At 45.7% G+C, this 14,244-nt stretch overlaps 1 long non-coding RNA gene across 1 annotated transcript in view; it reads right to left on the bottom strand.

Annotated features, from left to right (window-relative positions):
- Positions 1–5,838: 5,838 nt before the first annotated feature.
- The window catches only part of LOC146889083 (uncharacterized), an 80,237-nt gene continuing 71,831 nt past the window's right edge, over positions 5,839–14,244 (bottom strand). The window contains exon 2 of the long non-coding RNA XR_015000374.2: positions 5,839–5,975. This is a non-coding gene — a long non-coding RNA (uncharacterized LOC146889083). The remainder of the gene's footprint in view (positions 5,976–14,244) is intronic.

Raw genomic sequence — 14,244 nt, 5'->3', positions numbered from 1 at the left:
ACTAACACCCACAAGTTGCCCTTTGTGGCATGAATGTACCTACATGTATACATACAAAATAAATAAATGTACTTTTAAAAAACTGAAATACAGTTAACATGGTAGGGGGCTGGGGAGATGGTCCAGTGGCTATGCTTCCAGAGGATAGGGTCAGATTCCCAGATGGCACATGGCATCTTACAGCCCCAGGAGATCTGACAGTTTCTTCTGTTCACACATGTGCACAGACATATATGCAGGCAAAACACCCATACACATTACAATAAATGAATGCCAGGTGCTTATTTTTAAAAATTAACACGGTGCGTACATTTGCTTATTGAGATATAGCTGTTATGCATTGTACCAGCCTTGTGAGAAAACCAATATCCATTCTTGTTACAAGCTGATGTCTGAGGCACAGAGCCAGGGTCATTCCACGTATTATACATTTACTGTTTCACTGCCTTATCAGACGATGTTCAGTAATTAAAAATTTCAGCACAGACCCGAGATGTTTTCTCTTCATCTGGGAACTTGTCTTATCACTTGTATTCAAAGGTTAAATATAGAAGAAGGGGGAAAAAGACTCCAGACATTATGCAGTCACTGTCTGGAACGGCATTATATTTCAACAGGATATTATCACTAAGCAAAGAGAAATGATTCTTCCCGGGTAGGACATGATTGCGCAGAGCGGAGTTGTTCAAGCAATCAGAAACCACGTCATGTGGTGAATGAGGGCTTTGCTATCCTATTGTTCATTTAAAATGTAAGGCTGCTGCGAGAAAAGGGCTGGAAACAGCAAGGGAGGTAGCCACGAGGTCATTTTTTCTCCAGGAAATTCTGGAGTTCTCCTGAAGTACCCAATTTGACATTAGCCAGGAGCAACCTTGGCTCCTTGAATTCCCTGTCTTTAGCTGCACCCTCACCCTGTTTCGGGGGGGGGGCTTTCATGGGAACTGACAAGGGAGAATTGGTGTCTTTCCAAAAATTAGTTAGGAAATCTGTCTTAGAATTCAGACCCAATTTTCTTCAGTTCTCTGCCTGGCTTTTGTTCTCAAGCAGACACTTGAGCCCCTGTCACCAATAGGAAGTGAGAGTTTGCTATCATTGACAGTGAAGAGGCTGGTCACTGGTCACCTCCACCTGAGGTGCCATCTTGGAGGAACACAAACATAGTCTTCCTCCTGCTCCCTCCGGCCCCTCCTCCCACTGTGTGCAGAAGATGGGTGCCTATAGCGAGGAGAGGAAAAGAAGGTGTGAGGCATCCAGAAGGTTATGAGCAGAGCTGGGGACTTCCCAGCACTAACAGAAAGAGGAAGGGAAAAGTGGCAGGGTGGCCCAACAATGAGAAGGGGGCAGAGCAGCGAACATTTATAGTGTCAGCTGCCATCAGGAGGAAAGTCCTGCTCTTCCCTTCCTGTCTTTCTCCCAAAGAGGCAGCTTCTGCTTCTGCCTCTCTCCCTTCTCCCCACTTCTCCCCTTCCCCCACCCTCTCTGTTTCTCTCTCTCTGTCTCTCTCTGCCTCTCTCTCTGCTCTTTTCCTTTTTCCTGTTTCCCTTCTATAACCCACTAAATAAATATTCAACCTCACTCTGGAGAAATAAAAAAAGGAGGAAAGTCCCTGTCCATGGGACACTGGCAAATGGAGTGGTTGGTAACAACTGAGATACTCTTCAAGTTAATGTACAAATTGCTGGTTTAACATTTTATTGAAACCTAACCCTTTTCTTACCTTGAAACAAATCCTCACTGGATATTTAAGGCATACATAAGGGATACAAAACAATATAGCAAACATCTGGCTTCAGACAGAAAATAGGCCTGGGGGCCGGCATGGTGACACACACCTTTGATCCTAGCACTGGGGAGGCAGAGGCAGGCAGATCTCTGTGAATTTGAGGCCAGCCTGTGTACAAAGTGAGTTCCAGGATAGCCAGGTCTATAGAGAGAGACTCTATCTCAAAAAACAAACAAATGACAACAAAAACCAGAGAGAAAGAAAACAGGACCAGGGAGATGGCACTGCTCCGTATAAAATGTTTGCCATGCAAGCATAGGGACCTGAGCTCAGACCCCCTCTCAATCCACATAAAGCCAGGCACAGCACCTCGTGTGTCTGTCATCCAAGAGCTCCCACAACAAGATGAGAAGCAGACGGGAGAATCCCCAGAAACTCTTAGGCCAGCTAGCCTGGGGTACCCAGTGCAAACAGGAGACCTTGTCTCAAATAAGATGGAAGGTAAGGACTGGTACCCAAGGTTGCCCTTGAACCTCCACACATGCACTTTAGCATCTGTGTGACTGCATTCACACATGTGGACAGATACACACAGACATATACATCACACACATCCACACTCACAAAAGATAGCAAGACAAATAGAGAATATTTCAGATATAGTTGGAGCCACCTGCTGTGTACCCCCAAGACAAACACAAGTTTTGAATGGTATTGTTATTTCCATGTGGGTTTTTATTGTTTTTGCTATATGTATATTTATCTTATCAATCCTAAATGTATTAGTCTACTTTGGATTGCTATAAGGAAATACCTAAGGCCGACTGTTTGTAAAAGCAAATGGTTTATTTAGCTCACAAGTATGGAGAATGAATATTCAATCAGCATGGCAGCAGCTGCTGCCAGGGCCCCCTTGGCTACACAGCAGAGGACATCATGCTGGAAGCAAATGCGAAAGGAGAGATCACAGAGTGAAACAGTGAACAGAAAATCATTTGGGGCTGGGCCTTGCTTTTTCAGAACAATTCACTCTCGCAGAGAATAAACTAACAGTCTCATGCAGACAGTGCCCCTAATCAGCTCCTATGAGGCTTATCTCCTATTGGTTCAGCCACCTCTTGGCATGGCCACACTGGGGCTCAAGCTTTCAACACATTATCGCTTGGGGACACACTAAAGCCATATCTAAACTATAATGCCATATAAGTGATATCCCACTTGAAATTGAAAAGTTTCTGCACTCTGATAAGCCGCTCTGCCGATGCAGCAATCCAAATCACATCAAATCAAACCAAATTAGAAAAACCCAGGTTTAAGGGTAAAACGCTCCTGGATGCTTTCCAGGCCCCCAGAAATGAGGGATAGAGAGACAGAAAAAAAATCACATGTCTGTTTTCGGGGGGGGGCAGTTTAAAGACCCTGTGGGTGTGGCGCACAACGCCCGTCTGTGCTCTATGAGCCACCATACAGTTCATGAACCGGGAGAGGGGCTGGAGATTGAAATACACAAAGACACAGAGACAGAGAGAGACACGGGTCACCCTTGATGCCAGAATGCCCCAAAATGCCCCCCTTATTGTGTTCAGGGGCAGCTTATATAGAGATAGCCACGCCCCAGCCAGATGCACCAGAAACCACTCCCCTGCCATCAGGAACTCCTGAGGGTCTCATGCTCAGAGCAGCTGTAGGCACTCAGATCAGGGGAAAACAGGCTGTTTACAAGAAATTCAGGATCTGGGGGTTCACTGCTCCCAACATGTGGGAGTGATCTTGAGCATCTCTGAGGAAGGAGCCATGTTTGGTGGACTTTCTGAAATGAGGCAAGGTTTGGGGTGAGAGAGATGGGGGAGGAGGTTGAGGTGGAGCTTCCACCAGAACATTCTAGACTCTTTGGGTATATGGATGCCAGGGGCTGGGGTGGAGCTTCCACCAGAACAGAAATCATTAAGGATATGATTTGTAAGATTTTTGCATATTTTGATATTTTATAAACATGAGCACATTCAATATGACCTTCGGAAACTTGCTTCTTCTCATCAGCACACTTTAAAAACTGTGGCAGGAGGATTTGAGACATCTATTCTAACTGCTATCTAGAATTTCACCCATTTTCTGAATAGCCACATCCTCTCTACCCATCCAAACAGGACCCAGTCACACACTCTGCTGCAGCCCACAGGATGCTGAATTCTTAGTTCATAATTAAAGAGATGCCTTTTATTAGGACCAAATAGTTCATGTCCTTTATCCAAGCCCTCTTTCCTGGACCTCGGGAGAAGTCACCAGTAGCTGTTGCTGGCAGTTTGATTTGATGACTTCAGAATATTATCTGACTTGGAGAGAGCTCTTACCCTTGTTACAGAACGGCTGTGGTGTCTAACTCAGGTCACTGAGTTCTGTACATCCAGGGGATGGTGTCCCAGTCAGGCTGTCAGTGGTGAATTAGTTTGCCCATTGAAAAGGAGCAAAGAGTCCTCGGAATGCAAGAGAACCACATAACACAAGAGCTGGATCACTGCTCTATGTGCTTCCCAAGTCCCAGCCCCCAGTACGAGACAGCAGCCTGTTGTCACTTGGGGCCTTTCTAGAAGGGGTGTGGGATGTGAAGCTTTGAAAGTGGGCAGAAGCAGAGTACACAGCGAAAGAACAGCCATTTCTCTCTGGACTCAGTTCACTAGGCAGGGAACTTCCTGGGGATTTCTGGCACTCAGTTTTCTGGCCCGTGTCAAACATTCCTTGAGAACGGTCAAGGCAGTCAAGTGCTGGCACCTGCCACATTGTTTTTAGCCAGATCAGTGAAGGGTTCTTTGAGTTTTAAGCTGGTCAAGGCTTCTCATAGCTCAGTCTTTCCATCGCTCTTTGATCCTATACGCAATAACTGAAGAGGAAGCCCAGAAGGTTCAGGCTGACATGAGTTTCTGAGATGGTCTAGTTCAAAATCTGATGGATCATTTGTTAATTTCATAAATAGGTGCCATGTGCCTAGGGTAGATCAGATTCTAGGCTGGGCAGTAGGAACACAGTGATAGCCAAAACCAGTGGTGACACACTGCTGTGATCCTGGTACTCAGGAGTGTGGAGGCTAGGGGACTGCTATACGTTCGAGATCAGTTTGAGCTCAGAGTTCAAGTACAGGCAGGGCAAAATTATGTAGCAAAACTATATGTTAAAACTCCCCTAAGAACCAGGGCCAAGTTGGCTGGGCAGTGGCAGCGCACATCTTTAATCCCAACACTCGGGAGGCAGAGGCAGATGGAGTTTTGTAGACAGAGTCTACAAAGTGAGTTCCAGGACAGCCCAGGATATTGCACAAAGAAACCCTGTCTCAAAAAACCAAAAACCAAACACCAAACCAAACCAAAGCCAACCAGGGCCAAGCATGGTGGCACACAACTTTAATTCCAGCACTAGAGAGGCAGAGACAGGCGAATATCTGTAAGTTTGTGGTTAGCCTGGCCTATGTATCAAGACACTGTCTTGAAACAAAAGCAAACAAGAGTAAAACAATCAAAAACCATGGGGGCTGGAGAGATGGTGCAGTGACTAGGCCATCCTGCTCTTGTAGAGGATCCGACTTCAGTTCCCAGCATCCATGTAGGGAAGCTCAAAACCCTGTAACTCCCCGAGGGAATTTGATGTTCTCTTCTGATCTTCATGGTCACCTGGACTTACATGCACATTCTTCTAACTATGCATAGACGTATACACAAAACTTTAATATTAAACAACAAAACAAGGTCAGGTGGTGGTGGCGTACGCCTTTAATTCTAATACTTGGGAGGCAGAGACAGGTGGATCTCAGTGAGTTCAAGGCCAGCCTGGTCTACAAAGCAAGTTCCAGGACAGCTAGGGCTGTTACACAGAGAAACCCTGTTTCAAAAGGCCAAAATCAATCAATAAATCGAACAAAACAAAATCCCCTTTCGCAATCTTTAAAAAATAAAAGACACAGCCTCTTGAAGATTGCATGACAGTTGATGGGAGCCAGAGGTGACCAACATTAATAAACTAATCACACAGATATTAAATCATAATGTTACCAGTCATACTTATACAGGTCAGAGAAAGTGTCTAAATTGCTTTTCTGTTGCTGTGATAAGACACCATGACCAAGGCAAGTTAGAGAAGAGTTTATTTGGGGCTTACAGTTTTAGAGGGTTACAGTCCACGACCATCATGGCGGGCAGCATGGTGGCAGGCAGGCCCGGTGCTGAAGCAGCAGCTATGAGTTCACATCTTGAGATACAATCACCTAGTGGGGGGGGGGCATTGAGAATGGCATGAGTCTTTTGAATCTCAAAGACACATCTCCTCCAAGAAGGCCACAGCTCATAGTTCTTCCCCAACAGTTCCACCAACTGAGGCCCAAGTAGTCAAAGATACGGGGCTATGGGGCCATTCTCCTTCAAACCACCTCAGAGAGATTCCTGGAAGAGGTGAGGTTCTGGCTGGCAGTGGAAGGAGGGTAATGTTGCAGCAAATCAGGATGAAAGAGCTTTGGAGGTTAGGGAAGGATTATAAGATGGCACCTAGGGCATCTGCAGAGCAGAACAAAGGTGTATGACCAACTCAGGCAGAAGGAGCAGAGCGGGCCCTACCTGAGCCTTGAAGCCCAAAGACAGATAGCATTCCTGTCCCAAAAGCAACAGGATGCCACCAAGGGCCTTCAACTAAGGCATAGAGCATGCTCAGAGAGAGCTCTTGGCTGCTATATGGAGAGCAGGCTACAGAGGTGTCCATGGAAGGTCCTTTAAGGTGAGAGGCAGTGACTTGGGCTGGGGTGGTGAAACCCAAATGGGACACATGCTTAAGAGACAAAATCACACAATGTATTGGATAGGGATACAAATCCATTTTTAAACTGGGTGTGTTGGCTTATAGCACAAACATGACATTTGGATGCAGAGGCAGGAGGATCATGGCAAGTTCCAGGCCTACCTGGTCTACATAATGAGCTCCAGGCCAGTCAGGGCCACATGATGAGAGATTGTCTCAAACAAACCAAGAAACAAAGAAAAAGCGTTTTGAACAGAGCAGATCACCAGCTTACAGGCTCTTTATTTAGCTCAGTGTTGCTCAAGGTAGGATCTGGTATGATCTAAGATGCCAGCTAAAAGGCCCTTTGACCTTTTGAATGAAAATTTCTACAGTGAGGAACCAAGTCTGCATTTATAATGAGCTCCCTTGGCAACCCCTCACCTGCTCTAGTTCAGCTGCCCACAGTAACAAGAAACCGGTTTTCTCTGTGATGAAATAAAGGATAAGGACGTCTTAGTCTGCTTGGGATGCTAGAACGGAATACTACAGACTGGATGGCTTCTGGGCAGCAGAAATGTGTTGCTCACAGTTCTGGGGCCAGGAAGCTCAAAATCACAGTATCTCATGATGACTTTGTTCCAGGTCCATAGGCAGCTGTTTGTCACTGTCCTCACATGGCAGGTGGGGCGCCACTCTCTGAGGCTTCTTTCACTTTCTCTGTCTCCCTCCCTTCTTCCCTTCATCCCTCCCTTCCTTCCTGCCATTTTTTGGGCAGGGCCTCACATAGCTCAGGATGACTATATATGCTATATAGCTAAGGATGACTATATATGCTATATAGCTAAGGATGACTATATATGCTATATAGCTAAGGATGACCTTGAACTTCTGAATCTTCCGCCTCTGCCTCCAGAGTGCTGAGATAACACGCTTACACTGTCACATTCACTTTAGCTGGTGCCAGGGATCAAATTTCGGGCTTCCTGAATGAAATACACTCTACCAGATGAGCTCCGTGCTCAGCCTCCAGGGCCTCTGTTATGAGGGAACTAATCCCACTCATGAGGTGTTCTGCTTTCATGACCTAATTAATCACTTCCCAAACACCCACCCCTAATGCTATCACATCAAGGGTTAGTACTTCAAAACATGGATTTAGGAAGGAGGTTCACAGGTATTCAATCTATAACAAAGACTATTTTACATCTCTAGGATTCCCCTGGTCTGCTCAATAAAATAGCTGTGCTGGATAAAACTTATGGGGTGCTATTTGGACTAAGGTCTTCCTATACTATGTCCTAAAAGACTAATCTAAGATGGAGTTACTCATGCATGGGTTCCATATCACAAAGGAAACTCAGGCTATATGTTGGTAAGAGCTGACCTTCCAAGAAATCAAGAGAGAAATAATAGCCAACTCCTACAAAGTCAACAAAATTCCCTAACGGTTTTTTTCCCTAAGGAAAGTAACTTCAAAACCACCAATCTGGTAGAGTGTGGTGGTAGAGACAGGTAGATCTCAGGGATTTTGAGGCCAACATTGTCTACATATTGTGTTCCAGGCCAGCTATGTCAACACAGTGAGACCCTATCTCAAAAAACATAAATAAATAGAAGATAGATAGATAGGTACGTAGGAATGTAGATAGATATAAAAGAATGAATAATGATCCGTTTCTTCTTCCTTATTTTTGATTTCCTCAATCCTTTTGGTTTTAGTGTGTTTTGTTTTGTGGCGCTGTGGTAGATTAAACCTATGCATGCTAACCAAGTAGCCACCAGTGAGCTGTGTCTTCCAACGCCCCCCCCCCCATTTTGGGAGAGGGTCTCACTAAATTACCCAGACAAGCCTTAGAACTTGTGATCTTTCTGCCTTAGCCTCCTGAATAACTATAATTACAGATTCATACCATCAGGCCTAACTTCTTCAGCCTTTTGTCTGTCCCTCTCTGCCCAACTCATCAGCGCTTATTTCCATCCTGCAGATCCCGGGTTGTGTAGTTCATGAAGTTTCTAATAAAAGTCAACTAAAGTGGCAGAATGTTTTCACTCCATATAATGGCTCTTAATTTGATTCTCTGCATAACAAAAATAATAAGCAAGTGAACAATTAGAAAAGATACATTTATTTTAAGTGTGTGGGTATTTTGTCTGCATGTACACTACATTGCATGCATGCAATGCTCATAGAGGCCAGCAGATGGCGTCAGATCTCCAGGAACTGGAGTTAATAGACAGTTGTGAAACACCAACTGGGTAGGGTGCTGGGAATCAGAAGAGTAGCCGGTGCTCTTATCCATTACGTCATCTCTCCAGCCCCCAAATTAGATTTTTGAAAACTATTGTAGATCTGGGTTTGGTGATTCATGTCTGTAATCCCATAACTCAAAAGATTAAAGCAGGGGATCTAAAAAGTGGACACTAGCTTAGGGTACAGAATGAGACTTTGTCTAAAAAACAACAAAACAGAACAAACAAACGACATCGGGACCCACGTCGGCGGCGGCGGGAGTGGCTGTAGGGGCGTCCCGGGAGCTTTGTTGGGGAGGGGAGAGGAGGAGGCAGCCACAGCCACGTCACCCTCATCGGGGCTCAGGCTCGTCCTGAACCTTGGCCGGTCCTGGCTAGGATGGAACGCTTTCTCCTTGCATGCAGCGGGAAGAGGGATTTAATACCAAGATGGTGGACAGCCCAGAAGAGTACGATACCGTAACGGGCTGCGTGCCCCTTCTCCACCCCGAGGAAATCCAACCACAAAGCCATTATAATCATGGATATGGCGAATCTCTTGGGTGAGAAACTCATAATGATGACTATAGCACATGGGACATAGTCAAAGCTACACAATATGGAATATATGAATGCTGCCGAGAATTGGTGGAAGCAGGTTATGATGTACGGCAACCGGACAAAGAAAATATTACACTTCTTCACTGGGCTGCCATCAGTAACAGAATAGATTTTAGTCAAATACTATATTTCGAAAGGTGCTATTGTGGATCAACTTGGAGGAGATCTGAATTCAACTAATGAAATATGGTGCATGCCCCCTCATTAATAATTGATGGGGAAGGATGCAGCTGTATCCATTTGGCTGCTCAGTTTGAACATACCTCAACTGTCGCTTATCTTATAGCAAAAGGACAGGTTCATCATTAAAGGGAGTCAGGGCAGGAGGTTGGAGGCAGGAGCTGGCACAGGAGCCATGGAGGAACACCACTTACTGGCTTATGTCTCATGGCTTATGGCTTGCTCGGCCTGCTTTCATCAGGACCGTCAGCCCAGGGTGGCACCACGCACAGTGAACTGAGCCCTCTCAAATCAGTCATAAAGAAAATGGACCACAGGCAAGTCTGGAGACAATTTTCTCAGTTGTGGCCTCCCCCTTTTAAAATTACCCTGGCTTGTGTCATGGTGACCTCAAACTCAGTAGCAAACACTGGAAGGTGTCATCTGTATCTGAATTCTTATAAACTTTTGAAGCTAATTTTATTGACTTATTATTTCCTGTTTTAATGACCTTGAGGAGAATGATTTAATATGAAACAAAAGAAAACATGGTTCCTTTTTTTGCTGCATCAAATGATGCAGCTTCTGTCAGGAAACATGGGACTTAAGTTCTTGGTGTGCATGAGTAACCATAAAATCACATTAATTATATACCTATTCATCTCATTATGCTTTTATAAGAAATACATTGTTAAGAGAAAAACAAAACAAAACAAAACAAACAAACAAAACCAGAAACCCAAAAATATGCTATTGCATGTTTTAAAGGTATTGCACATACCTTTAATCCCAGAACTCAGGAGGCGGATCTGAGTTTGAGGCCAGTCTGGTCTACAAAGTGAGTTCCAGGACAACTAGGGCTGTTACACAGAGAAACCCTGCCTTGAAAAACCAAAACCAACCAACCAAACAAACAAAAACCAAAACTAAGCAAACAAATGAGAAAGTCCACGCGGTTTGACAAAATGTCACAGGCAAGTGCCTGTGCTACAGGAAAACCAGAACGCCGCTTTCCCTCTCTTGTCCCCTACCTGGCCCATGTCCTGCCTTGTCTTTCCCCAGCATCACCCTCCGAGGTCCCCTCTGCCCCTATACTTTATCCTGTGTCTGTTGGGTTAAAATATGTAACGGTGTGAGAATGTCACTGACTACAAGGTCGGAGGTGGGAAGGGCGACCAGCCATCTAGTCTCCCCAAGAGTTCCCAGTTTAGTGCTGAAAGCCTCATCTTTTAAGACAGCTGAGACCTAGGGGAAGTAGACAGTTGGTCACCCTCCATCCTGTGTCATACCTGTGCAGTCACAAAGTCTGTACCACACCGAGCTGCCCAAGGACTTTGGTTCCTGGAAGTCTGGTTTCATGAACTGGAAACACATTTAACTCATTCAGCTCCAGACCCCACTCAGACCTCTCAGATCTGAATCTTGTCAGCACAAATGCACTCCAGCACATGAAGGCCAGCCTCCGGCATACTTCTGTCAAAGCTGGCTTCACCTGGGGAAGGTGTCACACTACAAATACGGACCCTGGGTCTCACCTCTAGCGCATCGCACTTACATGGTTTGGATGTCTGGATATTTTTTCCAGATCTCCTCCTTAGCCCAAATCGAGAAACATTGTTCTAAAAAATAGAGAATTCAGGGGCCAGTGTTGGCTCAGTGTGTAAAAGCACTTGCCTTGGAAGCCTAACGACCAGAGTTCAATTTCTTTATTCTTCTCTTTTCTTTCCTTTTATTTCCTTTTCTTTTCTTTTCTTTTCTTTTCTTTTCTTTTCTTTTCTTTTCTTTTCTTTTCTTTTCTTTTCTTTTCTTTTCCAGGACAAGGTTTCTCTGTTTAGCCCTGACTGTCCTGGAACTAGCTCTTGTAGACCAGGCTGGTCTCAAACTCACAGAGCTCTGCCTGCTTTTTTTTTTATTTAGATAAAAATTTTTCGTTTATTTTACATACCAACCAGTTTCCCCTCCCTCCTCTCCAGAATTCAATTTCTAAAACCTGTGTAAAGGAGGAAGGCGAGAACCAACACATACACATAATTTAAAATAATAAAAACAAATCTTTAAAAAATAATCAATACTCTGAGTGTAATGACACTCACCTTTAGTCCCCACACTCAGTAGGCAGAGGCAGGAGAGTGGACAACATGGGATGTCTTCCTCAATCACACTTCACCACTCCACCTTTTTTTTGAGACAGGATCTCTCACTGACCATGGAGTGGAAGGATTCAAATGGCCCAGGGGGGGAGTCAACCCCAAGGGTCTGCTTCGACCACCTCTCCAGTGTTGGGACTACAGGGGCGGGCATGCCTATGTGACTGGCTCTTTTCCATGGATGCTGAGGGTCTGAGCTCAGGGCTCACGCTTGCAAGTGCTTACTGACTGAGCCATCTTCCCAGCCCCTGTTTACCAATGTTCTTTTAGGGGCAGACAACTGAGTCAGCGTGGCTTCAGTGAAAATCACATGAGAGCTAAGGGTGGCATTCCACCTTCATTCAGGCATGGGAAATCCAGCTGCCTAGATGATGTCATCAGATGGCGATGTCCTTTTCCTTTCTACTTAATGCTGTGGAGACTTTATTCTCAGTCTTTCTGGACTTGGTAGTTGTCTTGACCATTTTTTCCTATTGCTGTGACAAAAGCTCCTGAAGGGAGGAAGGGGTTGTTCTGGTTCTGTTTCAGAGGGATTTAGTTCACCACAGTGGCGAAGACATGGTAACCAGGGCAACAAGGCGCCCAGAAGGTTTCAGCCTGGGATTCAAGAGGAACAATGAGATTTATTAAGGAGGTCTTAATGCCACAAACAGACAGGCAGAGAGCCTTATGGAGGGAGCTCTAAGGGGAGTTCTGGGCCAGGTGGATGGATGGGAACCCTCATTACATGTTTTAGAGGAAGGGGGATGGAAGGTAGATTGAAACGTTTCCTTTTTCACCCATCTCTCCAGGTTCCACATTTAGTGTGTGTGTGAGTGTGTGTGTGTGTGTGTGTGTGTGTGTGTGAGAGAGAGAGAGAGAGAGAGAGAGACATTCAGAGACAGAGAGAGACAGAGACAGAGAGACAGAGAGAGCACACAGAACTAGAGCGAGGATATTAGAGAACAGCTTACAAGAACAGCTTCTCTCCTTCTACCACGTGGGTCTCTGAGATCAAGCTCAGGTTATCAGGCTTGGCAGCCAAGTGCCTTTACCCACTGAGCTGTGCTGCCAGCACAAACCAACCACTCAGAAACTCAGCCCCACAAAGAACAGACACAACATAGAACACACACCCAGGAACAAAAATGACGGGGACTAGAGAGCCGGCTCTGATCTCTTCTTAATGCCATGCTGTGCGGTGTGGGACTGTTACAAGTTCAGAACATTCCATGCACACAGCAGACACTTACTTACTGCCTACTATGTACCCAGCACTGTGCTGGGACTGTGCCGAGGAAGACATGGTCTCAGGAGGAGCAGACAAGAGGGTGTGGAGATGTTCTCCACATAAGCATGAGAACCTGAGTTCGGATCCCTAGAACCCACATAAAAATCCAGGTTTGTCATGGAGGACCAGTAAACCCAGGGCTGGGGCTGCATTGATAGGATCCCAGGATCTTACTGTCCAGTGTCACCAAGTGGGTGAGCTCCAGCTTCACTGAGAAATGCCATGTGAAAAAATATGGCAGAGAGTAATGTAGGGAGATTCCCAACATTGATCTCTGGTCTCCACAGATGCAGGCACATGAGCACACACATGTATATACACACATAAGCATGTACAAGCGTGGGCCACATGCATGAAGGAAGGAAGCAGAAAAGACTGGCATGCTAATAACTGCAGTACGATGCAGCAAGGCCAACTGTGCACATCTGGGCTGAGCTACTGCAAATAGGGGACTTGAATTTAAATCGTTGTAACAAGCACATTTAGCTCTGTGAGGAAGAGGGTGGACTACAGCTAAGCCCCATTATAGATCACCTTAGGGGCTCCCTTTCCTACGGTTGACGAGTACTTTGTGTTTATGTGTGTGTTTGTGTATGGATATGTGCATGTGCATGTGGGTACAGCTGCCTGAAGAAACCAATGGCATTGGATACCCTGGAGCTGGATTTCCAGTCACCATGGGTACTGGGATCTGAATTCGGGTCCTCTACAAGAGCAACGTGTGTTCCTAACCACTGAGTCATTTCTCCAGCCCCGAGTTTGTTCGTTCATTTGTATTGTGGGACAGGGTCTCACTGTGTAGACCAGTCCGGCCTTAAACTCACAGAGATCTGCTGACCTCTGCCTTTTGAGTACTGAGTGTGCTGCCACAGCTGATTGGCCATGAACTTTCGGTTCTCCTGCCTCCACCTGCTGAGTGTCTAAGTGTGTACTGCTATGTCTGGTTAGGGTGATGCCTTCAAAAAAAAATGGAAGAAGGAAGAGGTGAGAGCTCCAGAACACCAGGGAAGGGAGATGACCAGGAACATACTAGCCAGGCTGTGTGGGCCCGTGTCTGCACATAATACTTGCTGTGGCAAACAACACAGGCTAAGCCATAGGAGGCAAAGAAGCTCTTTCAGTATGCTAGGCCTGTGTCCCTCATAGATGGATTTGTCCGCACGCACCACATCCCATTCATGTGCTGAAGCTGTAACTTTTTCTGTGACTGGATCTGGAGATCAGTCCTTAGGGAGGTAACAAGGCTGAATGACGTCATAGTGGGGGCATAACTCCATTGGATTGGTGTGTGTCTGTGAAGAGAAGGCGCCAGTGCTTTCTCCACTGTCCTCTCCCTT

The sequence above is a fragment of the Myodes glareolus genome, chromosome X (genome assembly GCF_982192425.1).
Source record: "Myodes glareolus chromosome X, mMyoGla1.1, whole genome shotgun sequence".
In the NCBI taxonomy this organism is placed as follows: Eukaryota; Metazoa; Chordata; class Mammalia; order Rodentia; family Cricetidae; genus Myodes; species Myodes glareolus.
Note: the sequence above shows the minus strand (reverse complement) of the source record. Positions and strands in the feature narration are given on the sequence as shown.